General features: G+C 42.2%; 1 long non-coding RNA gene across 1 annotated transcript; it reads left to right on the top strand.

Moving 5' to 3' along the window:
• The first annotated feature begins 352 nt into the window (after window positions 1-352).
• On the top strand, window positions 353-12,410 carry LOC112076616 (uncharacterized). Its single transcript, XR_002895223.2, has 3 exons — window positions 353-403; window positions 11,476-11,534; window positions 11,847-12,410. It is a non-coding gene; the product is annotated as an uncharacterized lncRNA (long non-coding RNA).
• Window positions 12,411-17,621: the final 5,211 nt, after the last annotated feature.

Below are 17,621 nucleotides of genomic sequence, written 5' to 3'. Positions count from 1 at the left end.
TTCTTATTGCAGCTTAAGAATTGTAAATGTGGGTGAAGTCACACTCATAGCTGACAGAATGGTTTAATGCACAGACTTGTACTTATTGAGGGTTACTGTCTCACTCTGTTGAACTAACACATAAGCTACAGAACCATGGATCAACTTGGAAATAAAAATATTTATTTGTTACTCTCAGGAATTTGGTGTGGAAAAAAGAAAGGTAGGATGATTACCTGTCTCTTCCTGTCTCAATTCTTCATACTCACTGGTTCACAAAAAAATATTGAACATTTGGATTCCAGTGAAACAAAGAACCTTTTGAATGAAAATGTTAATTTCTTACATTTTTGTCTCTTTAATCTCAGAACTTCAGATGACACCATGAGGGAAATTTTGAGCAAGGTTTTTTTGTGGAATATGTGTAAGTGTTACCCAACTTGACTCGGTCCTTTTCAACTTGCTAACAGGGTCTCCAAACTAGTACAAACACAACATCATATATTTCTTCCATATTTTCAACCTCCATGTGCTACATACATGCTTCCACACAGGCAGTAGTGTTGTTTTTGTCCAACCCAGAAATCCAAAATGTGATTTAATCAAATTAGGGCCTTACTTAGTAATAGGTGTCTCCTATTGTGTACGCTTGTGTGCGTGCCGCGTGTGTGGTGTTTGTTGAGAGAGGCGCGAGAGTGCGAGTGCACAGCAGTAATCCACCACCCAGAAATTCTCATCATAACTTATGAAAACTTAAAGGACAAATGCCTCCTAAATCAAGGAACCTCTTCTACTCTGTTTATTGTAAACAATGTTTGAGATGGTTACATTGTTGACGGTATCCCCTATAATCAGAATTCTGTTCTCGCCCCGGATACTGTTTATCACACTGTAGGGGATGTTCAGGTCACCAACCTTGGAGCTTCAGGGGTTCTCTCTAGAGCTTACTTCCATGAATCAGAATAATAACAATCCCACTACCACAGGTAGTAACACTAACACACACTTTTACATGGTACTTCTATGGGGCATTTTGACAATGCAGATATGTGGAGATGTTGCAGAAATGTGTTTTTCTATCATTATTTGTGGGCATTTATTTGAAGAACATGTTTTAGTGACATTTACATACAGTATGAGAATGTGACTACTATGTGAGTTTTTAAGTTTGCAGTGTGTGGGCTACCCTAAATAAAAATGTCGTAGTTATGCTGTTGGAATCTGCATTTTATCCCTTTCCTACCTGTCTGTGAGTGACTCCAAAAGTACTTGCTTGTTGTGGTCGATAATCCTTCTCAGCATATTTCCCTCTGCTGCGACAGTGGCAAATTGCCAAACCAACAATCAATACAAAAAGTTAAAATACTCCTAATGAACAGAATTTGTAAAACATTGTCAGTATGTAAAGTCACATTAAAAGATCCCAGCTTTTCGAGCAAAGTACATTTACTCCACTGAAGTCTTATATTGCTCACCCCAATGAGGACACCCAGCTATTGTTTTTCCTCTACAATATCTATGTTCTGACCTGTGATAGATGTTGCAGAGGTAGGTGTTGTATGCTTCCTGAAGTCCATGGTATTGAGGACCAAGTGTAATTCGTCACACCACTCTACAAAGGACCGGGCCATGTTGTTCCTCGTTATCGTGCAACAGGCTGATCAAGGCAGTGTCATCAGAGAACTTATCGAGGTGTCTGTCAGGATGGGAACTAGTACAACTATTATTGTATAAGATGTAGAGGAGGGGTGACAAAACACATCCCTGAGGAGAGCCTGTGTTGGTGGTGCGCATGTCCCACACGTGGGGACCTACTTTGACCCGCTGTGACCTCTGGCTCAGGAAGTCCAACAGCCACAAAACCAGCCCTCCATCTAAGGAGAATTCCCTAATGAGTCTCTGTGATAGAATGTAAGGCTGGATTGTGTCGAAAACAGAAGAAAAGTCAACAAACAAAACCCTGACAGGGGATTTGGCACCCTCTAGATGTCTATAGACTATGTTGAGGAGATTAAGAATGGCATCGTCAACTCCTCTGCTGGGCTCATAGGCAAACTGAAATGGGTCGAGGAGCTTCTCGGTGGCGCGGAGAATGACTTTTCACAATTTTCTCAAAGCATTTCATTACTAAGGATGTCAAGGCAACATGGAGGTAGTCATTCAGCACAGAGGGATTAYATYTGTTGCTGGTCGASCGAGGATTGGAAAATGCCTGTAAAAACACCAGCCAATTGTTCAGCCCAGTGCTTTAACACATGTCCAGTTATTTTGCCTGGGCTTTAGTGTGAGTTACATCCAGGAACAACTTCACAACATCAGCCTGTTTAACAACAACCCTCTCAAACATTTGTAATGATGCTTCTATTTGTTTTACCTCTGAAAACAAGGTCGTCAGATTCAAATCTTGAGAAGAAAACATCCAGTTCATTAGCCATGTTCTGGCCCTCATGTCTCCCAAGCTCAGCATTGGTTTTTCCCTGCCTATATGGAGGGCACTCGCCATGGATTTAATCCCTTGGCAGGCCACCCTTGAGTTATCTGAGGAGAGGGTTCTCTCCACCCTTTGCTTGTATGCATCCTTGTCCACCAGTATCTGTCTTTTGATCTCACGTTGTACGTCTCTTAAAGCCTGTCTATTACCCTCCGCATAAACGGCCTTCTTTAGTGATTTTAGATTTGTTGATACACAAGGCTTATTGTTAGGGAAGAATTTACAGGTGTTAGTAGGTACAACTGACTCAACACAGAAGTTCACATAGTCTGAAACGACACCTGTGAGTTCATCAAGATCAGAGCTGCTGTCCTCGTACCTCCCACATAGTACAGTCAAAACAAACGAGTGATACTATTGTCGTTCCAGATGTGGACAGTTTTAACTGTAGGTTTRTCCCTCAGTAGGTTGGACGGAGGTAGACATTATTGTGGTCTGTTGTCCCCAGGGGAGGTCTGGTGGTGGCAGAGAAAGCATTTATTGTCCCAGAGCACAAATCAAGAGTCTTATTTTTTCTAGTGTGACATTTCACATACTGGTGGTATGTGAACAGGACCTAGTGCAAAATACAGTTGTTAAAATCCCCTAAAATAAATGGGGGTTCGTCGGGGGAGATGAATTCCAGTTTCAGTGACAGATTATGAATCATCTCTGATGCTTTTTGATAATATTAGCTCTTGCGTTTTACCCACCAATTGGTACAACATTGGGGGAACTCACAGGGCAGATAGTAGGGTCACAGTGACACAGAAGCGTTCAATGTCGTGGGTACGGATCTCTCTTACCAGTATCTATTTACACCACTGGTCCCTGACAAGCAGGCAGACGCCCCGCCGTGATGTTCCCTGTGACGGTCAGATCACGTCTGCTCTGACCAGTTGAGCCTGCCGGCTCCACTTCCCTTCCGGGACTCTGTCATCCAGCAAGTCTCAGTAAACGCCAGCAAACAGGCCTCCCGTATTCGTGTTGAAGCGCAGAGTCGTTGACAGCTCATCCGCTTTCCTCCCTCAGTGACTGGGGCATTGATCAGCAAGTGTGGTGGTAAGAGAGGTGGTGTCTGATTCCCCCACGTTTTTCCAACATTTGCATTTGGGTTTGTAATCCACTCGCAGACAATCAGGGATTAGATGGCATTGGGATATCCATCGCGTTTGTGTTTGAGTTGCATTGTAGTAGGAACTCTTTGCTGTGTTGGATTCCGCTGCCAGCAGCGTTTTCATCATTTAGTCCGTTTGTAGCAGGTACAGTTGAAGTCGGAAGTTTACATACACCTTAGCCAAATACATTTAACTCAGTTTTCATAATTCCTGACATTTAATCCTAGTAAAAGTCCCTGTCTTAGGTCAGTTAGGTCACCACTTTATTTAAGAATGTGAAATGTCAGAATAATAGTAGAGAATGATTTATGTCAGCTTTTATTTCTTTCACCACATTCCTAGTGGGTCGGAAGTTTACATACACTCAATTAGTATTTGGTAGCATTGCCTTTAATTGTTTAACTTGGGTCAAACATTTCGGGTAGCCTTCCACAAGCTTCCCACAATAAGTTGGTGAATTTTGGCCCATTCCTCCTGACAGAGCTGGTGAACTGAGTCAGGTTATAGGCCTCCTTGCTCGCACACGCTTTTTCAGTTCTGCCCACAAATTTTCTATAGGATTGAGGTCAGGCTTTGTGATGGCCACTCCAATATCCTTGACTTTGGTGTCATTGTCCAATTGGAAGACCCATTTCTGACCAAGCTTTTACTTCCTGACTGATGTCTTGAGATGTTGCTTCAATATATCCACATAATTTTACTTCCTCATGATGCCATCTATTTTGTGAAGTGGACCAGACCATGATGCTGCCATCACCGTGCTTCACGGGTTGGGATGGTGTTCTTCGCCTTGCAAGCCTCCCCCTTTTTCTCCAAACATAACGATGGTCATTATGGCAAACAGTTCTATTTTTGTTTCATCAGACCAGAGGATATATGTGTTGTGTGTGTGACCATTTCTCCAAAAAAGTACGATCTTTGTCCCATGTGCAGTCTGGCTTTTTTTATGGCGGTTTTGGAGCAGGCTTCTTCCTTGCTAAGCGGCCTTCAGGTTATGTCGATATAGGACTTGTTTTTACTGTGGATATAGATACTTTTGTACCTGTTTCCTCCAGCATCTTCACAAGGTCCTTTGCTATTGTTCTGAGATTGATTTGCACTTTTCGCATCAAAGTACTTCATCTCTAGGAGACTGAACGCGTCTCCTTCCTGAGCGGTATGATGGCTGCGTGGTCCATGGTGTTTATACTTGCGTACTATTGTTTTGTACAGATGAACGTGGTACCTTCAGGCGTTTGTAAATTGCTCCCAAGGATGAACAAGACTTGTGGTGTCTGCAATTCTTTTCTGAGGTGTTGGCTGATTTCTTTTGATTTTCCCATGATGTCAAGCAAAGAGGCACTGAAGTTTGAAGGTAAGGCCGTTGAAAATACATCCACAGGTACACCTCCAATTGACTCAAATTATGTCATTTAGCCTATCAGAAGGTTCTAAAGCCATGACATCATTTTCTGGAATTTTACGAGCTGTTTAAAGGCAGAGTCAACTTAGTGTATGTAAACTTCTGACCCAATGGAATTGTGATACAGTGAATTAATCTGTCTGTAAACAATTGTTGGAAAAATTACTTGTGTCATTGTCACGCCCTGACCTTAGAGATCCTTATTATTGTCACGGCCGTTAAAAGAACAGAACCAAGGTGCAGCGTGGTGAGCGTACATTTTCGCCAACAAAACAACAAACGAGAAAACAACCGTGAAGCTAAAGGCTATAGTGCCAATAACAGACAACTTCCCAGACAGGTGGAAAAAAGGGCTACCTAAGTATGGTTCTCAATCAGAGACAACGATAGACAGCTGTCCCTGATTGAGAACCCTACCTGGACAAAACATAGAAATACAAATAATAGAATATAGAATACCCACCCCAACTCACACCCTGACCAAAACAAAATAGAGACATGAACAGGATCTCTAAGGTCAGGGCGTGACAATTATTATCTATGTTTGGTTAGGTCAGGGTGTGACTCGGGTGGGAAAGTCTATGTTTTCTATTTCTTTGTTTTGGCAGAGTGTGGTTCCCAATCAGAGGCAGCTGTCTATCGTTGTCTCTGATTGGGGATCATATATAAGTTGTCATTTTCCTTTTGGGTTTGTGGGATCTTGTTTTCTGTTTRGTGTCTGTACCTGACAGAACTGTGCGCTTTCGTTTTCACTTTGGTTATTTTGTTTGAGTGTTTTTTTGAAAATAAATATCATGAACACTTAACACGCTGCGCTTTGGTCTACGCTTTCTACCACCAACGAGAGCCGTTACAGTCATGCACAAAGTAGATGTCCTAACCGACTTGCCAAAACTATAGTTTGTTAACAAGAAATTTGTGCAGTGGTTGAAAAACAAGATTTAATGACTCCAATCTAAGTGTATGTAAACTTCCGACTTCAATTGTATATACAAGATCAGTCCAACACCTCACCACTGTAAAACCATCGTTGACAGATGGTTTACAAACCAAGTGTACAAATTAAAAACATAAAAGAGCACCACACCGAACATCACACACACTCATTAAATATATAGGATGATATAGCTGTCTACTAGACAGAGGAGCTGTCCATTCAGCACCACACCACGGAGCTCCACTACAGTATACCTACCTGTACCGAGGAGCTGTCCATTCAGCACCATGGAGCTCCACTATGCCTACCTGTACCGAGGAGCTGTCCATTCAGCACCATGGAGCTCCACTATGCCTACCTGTCCCGGTTTGGTTGTTTCAGTTAATGCCAGGGATGAAAACAATCAAACCACAGGCAAGTCATCCAGTTAATTTAAGACTGTATAAAGCAGAAGTAACTTCTTTAAGTACTATTTGATGCAGTAGGAGAGAGGCTGTAGTTGATGTTTTCCTTCTGTGTGATTCTGCAGAGGTTACTGTTCCTCTAATGGCCATCACCAGAAATCTGTTTTATCTCAATTAGGGACCTTTATTCACTTGAGTGTTTGTGTGTGTAACTCCAAAAGAGAGAAATTCAACGCAAATAAAGCTGAAAAGGGGKAGGGGAAWGAAGGTGTGTATGAAACTTAAGTGGACAGTTTACCCGGTAACAGAGTGCTCTGGCAGTTACATTACACTCAAGACATATTTGTCACGGATGAGTTGATTCRTGTAACATACTGATTCTTAAAAGCTAAGTATACTGAAAAAATATATAAATGCAACATGCAACAATTTCAACGATTTTACTGAGTTACAGTTCATATAAGGAAATAATTCAATTGAAATCAATTCAATAGGCACTAATCTATGCATTTCACATGACTGACCCACTGGGGAGCCAGGCCCAGCAAATCATAAGGAATTATTCCACACAAAAATGCTTTATTACAGACAGAAATAAAGTTTAATCAGCTGTCTGAGTGGCTGGTCTCAGACGATCTCGCAGGTGAAGAAGCCAGATGTAGAAGTCATGGGCTGGCCGTGGTTACACGTGGTCTGCGGTTATGAGGCCGGTTGGACATACTGCCAAATTCTCTAAAACGATGTTGGAGGTGACTTATGGCAGAAAAATGAACATTCAATTCTCTGGCAACAGCTCAGTTGGACATTCCTGCAGTCAGCATGCCAATTGCACATTCCCTCAAAACTCCACATTTTAGAGTGGCCTTTTATTGTCCCCAGCATAAGGTGCACCTGTGTAATGATCATGCTGTTGTATCAACTTCTTGATATGCCACACCTTTCAGGTGGATGGATTACAGGGTATTCGGAAAGTATTCACACCCCTTGACTTTTTCCACTTTTTCTTACGTTACAGCCTTATTCTGAAACGTTTTAAATTAATTTTTTCTCCTCATGAATCTACACACAATACCCCATAATGACAAAACAAAAACTGTTTTTTGCAAATTTATAAAAAWTTWAAAACAGAAATACCTTATTTACATAAGTTTTCAGAACTTTTTGTTATGAGACTCGAAATTGAGGTCAGTGTCAAGGTTGTGCGCTGCTGGTGGAGAAGTCAGGTGCAGGAGAGCAGAGAGTTGTGAACAGGCGCACATTTTATTAGGCAGAGGCAACAAAGCAGACAGACGCCACTGCATCAAAACCTCCAGCCAAAGGTAAAAAGTGCAAGGCGCGAAACAGTCACAAAAAATAAGCAAATGTTTAACAATTAAACATCCTTCGTGAATACCACGGAATACAGGGAAAAACCAGCCTGGTGCATCACACGAAACACGTAACAAACAATTTCCCACAAAGACATGGGGGGAACAGAGGAATATATACATGCAGTGTGATTAGGGAATGTAAACCAGGTGTGCAGGGAACAAGACAAAACAAATGGAACAATGAAAAATGGAGCGGCGATGGCTAGAAAGCCGGTGACGCCGAACGCCGCCCGAACAAGGAGAGGAGCCGACTTCGGCGGAAGTCGTGACAGGTGCATCCTGTTTCCATTGATCATCCTTGTAATGTTTTTACAACTTGATTGGAGTCCACCTGTGGTAAATTAAATTGACTGGACATGATTTGGTAAGTGACACATCTGTCTATATAAGGTCCCACAGTTGACAGTGCATGTTAGAGCCAAAACCAAGCCATGAGGTCAAAGGAATTGCCCGTAGAGACCCGAGACAGGATTGTGTTGAGGCACAGATCTGGGGAAGGGTACCAAAAAATATCTGCAGCAATGAAGGACCCCAAGAACACAGTGGCCTCCATCATTCTTAAATGGAAGAAGTTTGGAACCACCAAGACTCTTCCTAGAGCTGGACGCCCGGCCAAACTGAGCAATCGTGGGAGAAGGGCCTTGGTCAGGGAGTTGACCAAGAACCCGATGGTCACTCTGACAGAGCTCCAGAATACCTCTGTGGAGATGGGAGAAGCTTTTAGAAGGACAAACCACTTCTGGCCAGCACTCCACCAATCAGGCCTTTATGGTAGAGTTGCCAGATGGAAGCCACTCCTCAGTAAAAGGCACATGACATTCCGCTTGAAGTTTAGCAAAAGGCACCTGAAGGACTCTGATGAAACCAAGATTTAATTCTTTGGCCTGAATGCCAAGCGTCACGTCTGGAGGAAACCTGGCACCATCCCTACGGTGACGCGTGGTGGTGGCAGCATCATGCTGTGGGGATGTTTTTCAGTGGCAGGGACTGGAGACTAGTCAAGATCAAAGGAAAGATGAACGGTATGGAGAGATCCTTTATGAAAACCTGCTCCAGAGCGCTCAGAATGAGGTGGAGATTCAACTTCCAACAGGACAACGACCCTAAGCACACAGCCAAGGCAATGCAGGAGTCTCTGAATGTCCTTGAGTGGCCCAGCCACTCGGTAACAGAGTGCATTGGCAGTTACTGTACACTCAAGCCATATTTGTCCTGGATGATTTGATTCCTGTAACTGGCTGATTCTGAAAAGCTAAATACATTATACTGTGTATTATAAGTATAGAGGGTTCTGTAACGATCGTCTTGATGAGAATGAGCGGACCAAGGCGCAGTGGGTGATGAATACATAATGAATATTTATTAACAGAACGTCGAAACACGAAAACTCTTTAACAAACTACAAAACAAATAAACGACGTAGACTGACCTAAAACATGAGAACTTACAAATACACGAAGAACGCACGAACAGGTACAGACTACAAAACAACGCTACAGTCCCGTGTGGTACTAACATACATACAGACACGGAAGACAATCACCCACAAACAAACAGTGAGAACATCCTACCTTAATATGGTTCTCAATCAGAGGAAACGTCAAACACCTGCCTCTAATTGAGAACCATATCAGGCAACACATTAAACCCAACATAGAAACACATAACATAGAATGCCCACTCCAACTCACGTCCTGACAACTAAACACATACAAAAACAAGAGAAACAGGTCAGGAACGTGACATAACCTCCTCCTCAAGGTGCGAACGCCGGGCGCACCACCAAAAGTCTAGGGGAGAGTCTGGGTGGGCATCTGTCCACGGTGGCGGCTCAGGCTCTGGGCGTGGTCCCCACCCCACCATAGTCAATCCCCGCTTTTGTAGCCTCCTCCCAATGACCACCCTCCAAATTAACCCCACTGGATTAAGGGGCAGCACCGGACTAAGGGGCAACACCGGAATGAGGGGAAGCTCCGGACTAAGGGGCAACACCGGAATGAGGGACAGCTCCGGACTGAGGGACGGCAGCTCCGGACTGAGGGACGGCAGCTCCGGTCTGAGGGACGGCAGCTCCGTCTGAGGGACGGCAGCTCCGGACTGAGGGACGGCAGCTCCGGACTGAGGGACGGCAGCTCCGGACTGAGGGACGGCAGCTCCGGACTGAGGGACGGCTGCTCATGGCTGGCTGACGGCTCTGGCTGCTTATGGCTGGCTGACGGCTCTGGCTGCTCATGGCTGGCTGACGGCTCTGGCTGCTCATGGCTGGCTGACGGCTCTGGCTGCTCATGGCTGGCTGACGGCTCTGGCTGCTCATGCTGGCTGACGGCTCTGGCTGCTCATGGCTGGCTGACGGCTCTGGCTGCTCATGGCTGGCTGACGGCTCTAGCGGCTCCTGTCTGGCGGACGGCTCTAGCGGCTCCTGACTGACGGACGGCTCTGAAGGCTCAGGACAGACGGGCGGCTTTGAAGGCTCAGGACAGACGGGCGGCTTTGAAGGCTCAATACAGACGGGCGGCTTTGAAGGCTCAAGGCAGACGGACGGCTCTGAAGGCTCGGTACAGACGGGCAGCGCAGGCGGCGCTTGGCAGACGGACAGCTCAGACGGCGTTGGGCAGACGGCAGACTCTGGCCAGCTGAGGCGCACTGTAGGCCTGGTGCGTGGTGCCGGAACTGGAGGTACCGGGCTAAGGACACGCACCTTCAGGCTAGTGCGGGGAGCAGCAACAGGACGCACAGGACTCTGGAGGCGCACAGGAGGCTTAGTGCGTGGTGTAGGCAATGGTGGTAATGGGCAGGAGACACACACCATAGGGCTAGCGGCGTGGGAGAAAGCAACAGCGCACGCAGGATTTTTGGACAGATGCCCACCCAGACACTCCCCTAGACTTTAGGTGGTGCGCCCGAGTTCGCACCTTGAGGGGGGAGTTCTGTCACGTTCCTGACCTTTTTCCTTGTTTTTGTATGTGTTTAGTTGGTCAGGGCGTGAGTTGGGGTGGGCATTCTATGTTACGTGTTTCTATGTTGGGTTAAATATGTTGCCTGATATGGTTCTCAATTAGAGGCAGGTGTTTGACGTTTCCTCTGATTGAGAACCATATTAAGGTAGGCTGTTCTCACTGTTTGTTTGTGGGTGATTGTTCCTGTGTCTGTGTCCGTTGCACCACACGGGACTGTTTTCGTTTCGTTTGTTCGTTCGTTTTGGTAGTCTGTACCTGTTTCATGCGTTCTTCGTGTTTATGTAAGTTCTTATGTTCAGGTCAGTCTACGTCGTTTGTTATTTTGTAATCAATTCAAGTGTTCTTCGTGTTTCGTCTTTGTTTAAATAAATCAGTATGTCATCGTACAACGCTGCGTTTTGGTCCGACCCTTACTCCTTCTCCTCATCCGAGGAGGAGGAATTAGACAGCCGTTACAGGTTCATCTAGAACAGCAGTGTCAAACTCATTCCATGAAGGGCTTAGTGTCTGCGGGTTTTTGTTTTTTTCTTTCAGTTAAGACCTAGACAACCAGGTGAGGGGAGTTATTCACTAATTAGTGACCTTAATTCATCAGTAAAAGGGATGAGTGAAAACCGACTGACACTCGGCCCTCTGTGGAATGAGTTTGACATGTCATCTAGAGGGTTTGCTTTAAACTATCTTAATTAGTTTGTGGTCAAGAATAGACAAACTAGGAAATCCCTGTACTGTTTGATTGTTGTAGCTTAAGAGGGTGTGAATGGAGAGCAGGGATGTGTGTGTGCTTGCCTGCATGTATGATTAAGTCCAACTCTTCTGTTGTGTGTTTTCTTGCCAGAAGCCACTCCGTTGGTGGAGTAGAAAGACCACCAGTAAAGAATCCAGTGTTTTATGATGGTAAGTATGAGTCTGAGAAAGACACCAACCACTACATTTATTAAGAAAGCATTAGGAAGTGCTCACATTGTTATTATGTTAGTGATGATCAACATGTGGTATTTTTCGTTTTAATTTGGATCCAATGAAAGAAACAATGAAGTCTGATTGGTGCTGGTGTTCTTAAAGGAAAGGAAGAACACCTGTTGTTGCATTTATAACATAAGACCAAGAGTTTTTCCAGACCATGTGACCTGACCAGGAAAAACTCCWGGCCCTAGTCATTAGTAATGTTTTGTCTCATGAGTTCTTTCCTCTGTTTCTTCCTTCCAGCTGGTGGTCTTCCTGGTGGGGTAACTGAGGACCAGAAACATGGGGTTTGAAGGCTCTCAGTACATAACTCCATATCTGTTACATTGAGACAAACGACCAAGAAGAGAGAAACATGTTTGAACTGTTGATGTTTTTAATGAAATGTTAAATGAAGGAAAACAAGAGGAAAGCATTGCACATAGTAACTTTAATTCAATCAGATGAAGTACAGTGAGCTACAAAAGTATTGGCACAGAGACCTCTTGTTGTTTTGGCTCTATACTCCACCACTTTGGATTTGAAATGATACAATGACTATGAGGTTAAAGTGCAGACTGTCAGCTTTAACACAATATGGATGAGAATACCCTCAAATTAAAGCTGACAGTCTGCACTTTAACCTCAGTCATTGTATAATTTCTGAATTTACTAATTCTTCAATACTTCACTTATGTCAAGTAATTTGAACAGGTTGTTATTGTTGTAGTGTCACGATGTTCGTAGTAATGATCGGACCAAGGCGCAGCGTACGTTGAGTTCCACGTAATTTTAGTGAAAGTGAAACTTAAGCAAATACAAAATAAAGTACAAACGAACCGTGATGACAATGCAGTGCTAAACAGGCAACTACACAGAAACAATATCCCATCACCCACAGGTGGAAAAAATGCAACGTAAGTATGATCCCCATTTAGAGACAACGATAGCCAGCTGCCTCTAATTGGGYATCATACCAAAACCCCAACATAGAAAAAACAACCTAGAACCCCACATAGAAAATATAAACTAGACTAACCCCCCTAGTCACGCCCTGACCTACTCTACCATAGAAAATAAAAGCTTTCTATGGTCAGGACGTGACATGTAGTTACTTTTCTCGAGTAATTTATGCCAACCTCCCCACGAGGCAAAGTTTTTTTTTTGGGGGGGTGGATCAGCTTTAATATTGCGGACAGATTGTTGCTTCCATCAATGTAATTGTCTACATCATTTCCAATCCCCCATATATTGTTTGGGTAAATATACCTACCTACCTACACACATACACACTTTTTTTATAATATACCTGTATTATTCCCCGCAGACCCTTCCACCCTTCCCCCAATTGGAGTAAACGAATAAACAATAACACTTAGGCTTCTACCTTCAGTTTATACATATTTTACAGACACAATCTATTTTACAATAGTTATATTTTGTTTGTTTTCAGTGCTGGCCTTCCTCTATTTCTGATGTCCATCCAGTTTGGTTTCTGTTTGTAACTGTGGTATTTCACAGAATTTCTGAACCTATCTACTTTTTACAGACCCCGTATGTTCTACATTTGTTATCCTGTTGTAATTGGTCCCACCCTTCAACTCCATTCAACCCCTCCCATCTATCTCAACCTTTCTGAACCACCCATCCCGGATCCGGGATAATTGTCATCAGCAACGCTGAATAGCATAGCGCCACAGTCAAATAYAATTACTAGAAAATATTCATATTCATGAAATCACAAGTGCAATATTGCAAAACACAGCTTAGCATTTGTTAATCCACCTGTCGTCTCAGATTTTGAAATTATGCTTTACAGCGAAAGCAATACAAGCGTTTGTAAGTTTATCGATCGCTCGACAAAACATTAAGTACACTTAGCATCAGGTAACTTGGTCACGAAAATCAGAAAAGCAATCAAATTAATCGTTTACCTTTGATTGATCTTCGGATGTTTTCACTCACGAGACTCCCAGTTAGACAACAAATCCACAGGGAAAAGCGGTCACGACAACGCAGACAAAAATTCCAGATAATATCCATAATGTCCACAGAAACATGTCAAACGTTTTTATAATCAATCCTCAGGTTGTTTTTCAAATATCTATTCGATAATATATCAACCGGGAGTGTTGGTTTTTCAATAGGACGGGAGTAACAATGGCCGCCTTTCTCTGTTGCGCACAACTCACTCTGAGACCCCCACCTATCCACTTACGCAATGTGATCGTTCTCGCTCATTTTTCAAAATAAAAGCCTGAAACTATGAATCTGGTTGATATCCCTTTAAATGGGTGATAGGGATGCATAAGAAAGAGAGGTTTCAAAAACAGAGGCACTTCCTGATTGGATTTTTCTCAGATTTTAGCCTGCAACATCAGTTCTGTTAAACTCACAGACAAAATGTTGACAGTTTTGGAAACTTTAGAGTGTTTTCTATCCTAATCTGACAATATGCATATTCTAGTTTCGGGGGCTGAGAAATAGCAGGTTCAAATGGGTACACCTTTTAGACAAAAATGAAAATACGGCCCCCTATACTTAAGAAGTTAACACCATCCATTTTGGATTTATATTTGCCATATATTTTTCAACTGTGCTGTGATGCTTCACAAAAGTACTGAACCTTTCTATTCTCATAGCTTCTACAGATTATAAATAAATAAATAAATTCTAAAAGTATTATTATATTATTGATCGATTGACTATGACTTTTCAAATCACCCAGTATTGCTATCTGTAGTGTTAGTTCTAAGTAAATGTTGCAATTCTTCAGCCATTCCTGGAACTGTGACCAAAAACGAGCTACAGTACATATGGACAGTACCAAAATAAATTATCTAATGACTCCTCGCAGCAAAATCTGCAGCGCTGGGAAGATTGTACCCCCACATACAGGGGAGTCGGAAGTTTACATACACTTTAGCCAATTACATTTAAACTCAGTTTTTCCACAATTCCTGACATTTAATCCTAGTAAAACATCCCTGTCTTAGGTCAGTTAGGATCACCACTTTATTTTAAGAATGTGAAATGTCAGAATAATATAGAGAATGATTTATTTCAGCTTTTATTTATTCATCACATTCCCAGTGGGTCAGAAGTTACATACACTCAATTAGTATTTGGTAGCATTGCCTTTAAATTGTTTAACTTGGGTCAAACGTTTCGGGTAGCCTTCCACAAGCTCCCCTACAATAAGTTGGGTGAATTTTGGCCCATTCCTCCTGACAGAGCTGGTGTAACTGAGTCAGGTTTATAGGCCTCCTTGCTCGCACACGCTTTTTCAGTTCTGCCCACACATTTCTATAGGATTGAGGTCAGGGCTTTGTGATGGCCACTCCAATACCTTGACTTTGTTGTCCTTAAGCCATTTTGCCACAACTTTGGAAGTATGCTTGGGATCATTGTCCAATTGGAAGACACATTTGCGACCAAGCTTTAACTTCCTGAATGATGTCTTGAGATGTTGCTTCAATATATCCACACAATTTTCCTCATGATGCCATCTATTTTGTGAAGTGCACCCATCCCTCCTGCAGCAAGCACCCCCACAACATGATGCTGCCACCCCCGTGCTTCACGGTTGGGATGGTGTTCTTTGGCTTGCAAGCATCCCCTTCTTCCTCCAAACATAACGATGGTCATTATGGCCAAACAGTTCTATTTTTGTTTCATCAGACCAGAGGAAATTTCTCCAAAAAGTACGATCTTTGTCCCCATGTGCAGTTGCAAACCACTTTTTTATGGTGGTTTTGGAGCAGTGGCTTCTTCCTTGCTGAGCGGCCTTTCAGCTTATGTCGTATATAGGACTTGTTTTACTGTGGATTAGATACTTTTGTACCCGTATCCTCCAGCATCTTCACAAAGTTCTTTGCTATTGTTCTGGGATTGATTTGCACTTTTGCACCAAAGTACGTTCATCTCTAGGAGAAAGAACGCATCTCCTTCCTGAGAAGTATGACGGCTGCGTGGTCCCATGGTGTTTTATACTTGCGTACTATTGTTTGTACAGATGAACGTGGTACCTTCAGGCGTTTGGATATTGCTCCCAAGGATGAACAAGACTTGTGAGGTCCACTATTTTTTTCTGAGGTCTTGGCTGATTTCTTTTGATTTCCCATGATGTCAAGCAAAGAGGCACTGAGTTTGAAGGTAGGCCTTGAAATACATCCACAGTACACCTCCAATTGACTCAAATTATGTCAATTAGCCTATCAGAAGCTTCTAAAGCCATGACATCCTTTCTGGAATTTTCAAGCTTTAAAGGCAGAGTCAACTTAGTGTATATAAACTTCTGACCCAATGAAATTGTGATACAGTGAAATAATCTGTCTGTAAACAATTGTTGGAAAAATTACTTGTGTCATGCACAAAGTAGATGTCCTAACCGACTTGCTAAAATTATAGTTTGTTAACAAGAAATTTGTGGAGTGGTTGAAAAACAAGTTTAATGACTCCAACCTAAGTGTATGAAACTTCCGACTTCAACTGTATATAACATTCATTGGTTGCAAGAATTTTTATAATAATTCAAATTGGATTTTTTTGAATCCGGCGTCGTTTTGCGTGTCAATTCATAAACCATGTGCCATGGAATCGGTACATCAAATCTCTTCCCAACTATTTTGCAATTTATATGGAACATCTCTCAATTTTTTGGTCCTTAAATGAAACCGGTATATATTTTCATTTATCTCAAATTTCTATAACCATTTTTGATCTTCAATGCAGGGCCGACAGACAAGTTCCTTACTTTTCCCCCCTTCCACATGCCTCTTCCATTTTTGTGGTAATGCTGCAATTAGTTGGTTGTAGTTTTGGGTAGAGCAGACATTTCCATATGTCTGTGTTAGCTGCATGTGTGACATAACTCCGCCAGTCCTATTTATGATATAATTTACAAAGATTATACTTTTTTTTTTAAATGTTATTGAAAAATCGTTTTTTTAATCAATTAGTATATTTGAGTTTAACCACAATATGTGTTGTATTATTAGTTCTTTTWTTTCAGGTGGATTAAAATGAAATTGCAACCAACTTTCTAAGGCTTGTTTAAAAAATAACAATATTTTGGAGATGATTTCGTTTTCAAATAACGGAAAGTGAGCAGTTGTAATCTGAATAAAGGGAAAAAGGCAATTCTTGAACATGGGGTGAGACATTCGTACCAATTGACTAGAGAACCATTTTGGATTTAAGTATAACTTTTGTATGACTGATGCCTTTAGTGAGAGGTCTAATGCTTTAATATTAATTTCTGCCCTCCAAATTCCTATTCATTATGTAAATAGGCCCTTTTAATTTTGTCTGGCTTGCCATTCCAAATAGAATTTAATATTTTTTGTTCATATAATTTAAAAAGCAGGTCACTAGGTGTAGGCAAAACCATAAGCAAATAGGTCAACTGTGATATGACTAAAGAGTTAATCAGAGTGATTTTTCCACAAATAGACTGTCACGCCTGAGATATCTCTGTTTTCTTTATATTTTGGTTAGGTCAGGGTGTGACTAGGGTGGGTACGTTAGTTTTTGTATTGTCTAGMTTTTTTTGTAAGTCTAGGGTTTTTGTAGGTCTAGGTATTTGTATGTCTATGGTGGSCTGACATGGTTCCCAATCAGAGGCAGCTGTTTATTGTTGTCTCTGATTGGGGATCATATTTAGGTAGCTATTTTCCTTTTGGTGTTCGTGGGTTCTTGTTCTATGTTTAGTTGCCTGTCTGCACTACTCATATTAGCTTCACGTTTTGTTAATTTGTTCAGTGTTCGTTCTTATAATAAAGAAGAATGTACGCTTACCACGCTGCGCCTTGGTCTCCTCCTTACAACGGCCGTGACATAAATTTCCTTGTTATATGACTCTATTTTGACCTAAATTGCTTTTGTTTATAGATAAGTACTGAATTGTATGGCCTCTAAAGGCACATTATAAAAGTGTCCCATACAATAAGGGGTCTGCTCTGTACCTATGTAATGTCGTAAAATTATGTTATAAATTATTGTGTCCTAGTTAAAAAACAAGTATCATTTCCAGTAGGC

Source organism: Salvelinus sp. IW2-2015, unplaced genomic scaffold, assembly GCF_002910315.2.
Source record: "Salvelinus sp. IW2-2015 unplaced genomic scaffold, ASM291031v2 Un_scaffold3879, whole genome shotgun sequence".
NCBI lineage: Eukaryota > Metazoa > Chordata > Actinopteri > Salmoniformes > Salmonidae > Salvelinus > Salvelinus sp. IW2-2015.
This window is presented reverse-complemented; position numbering and strand designations above follow the sequence as displayed.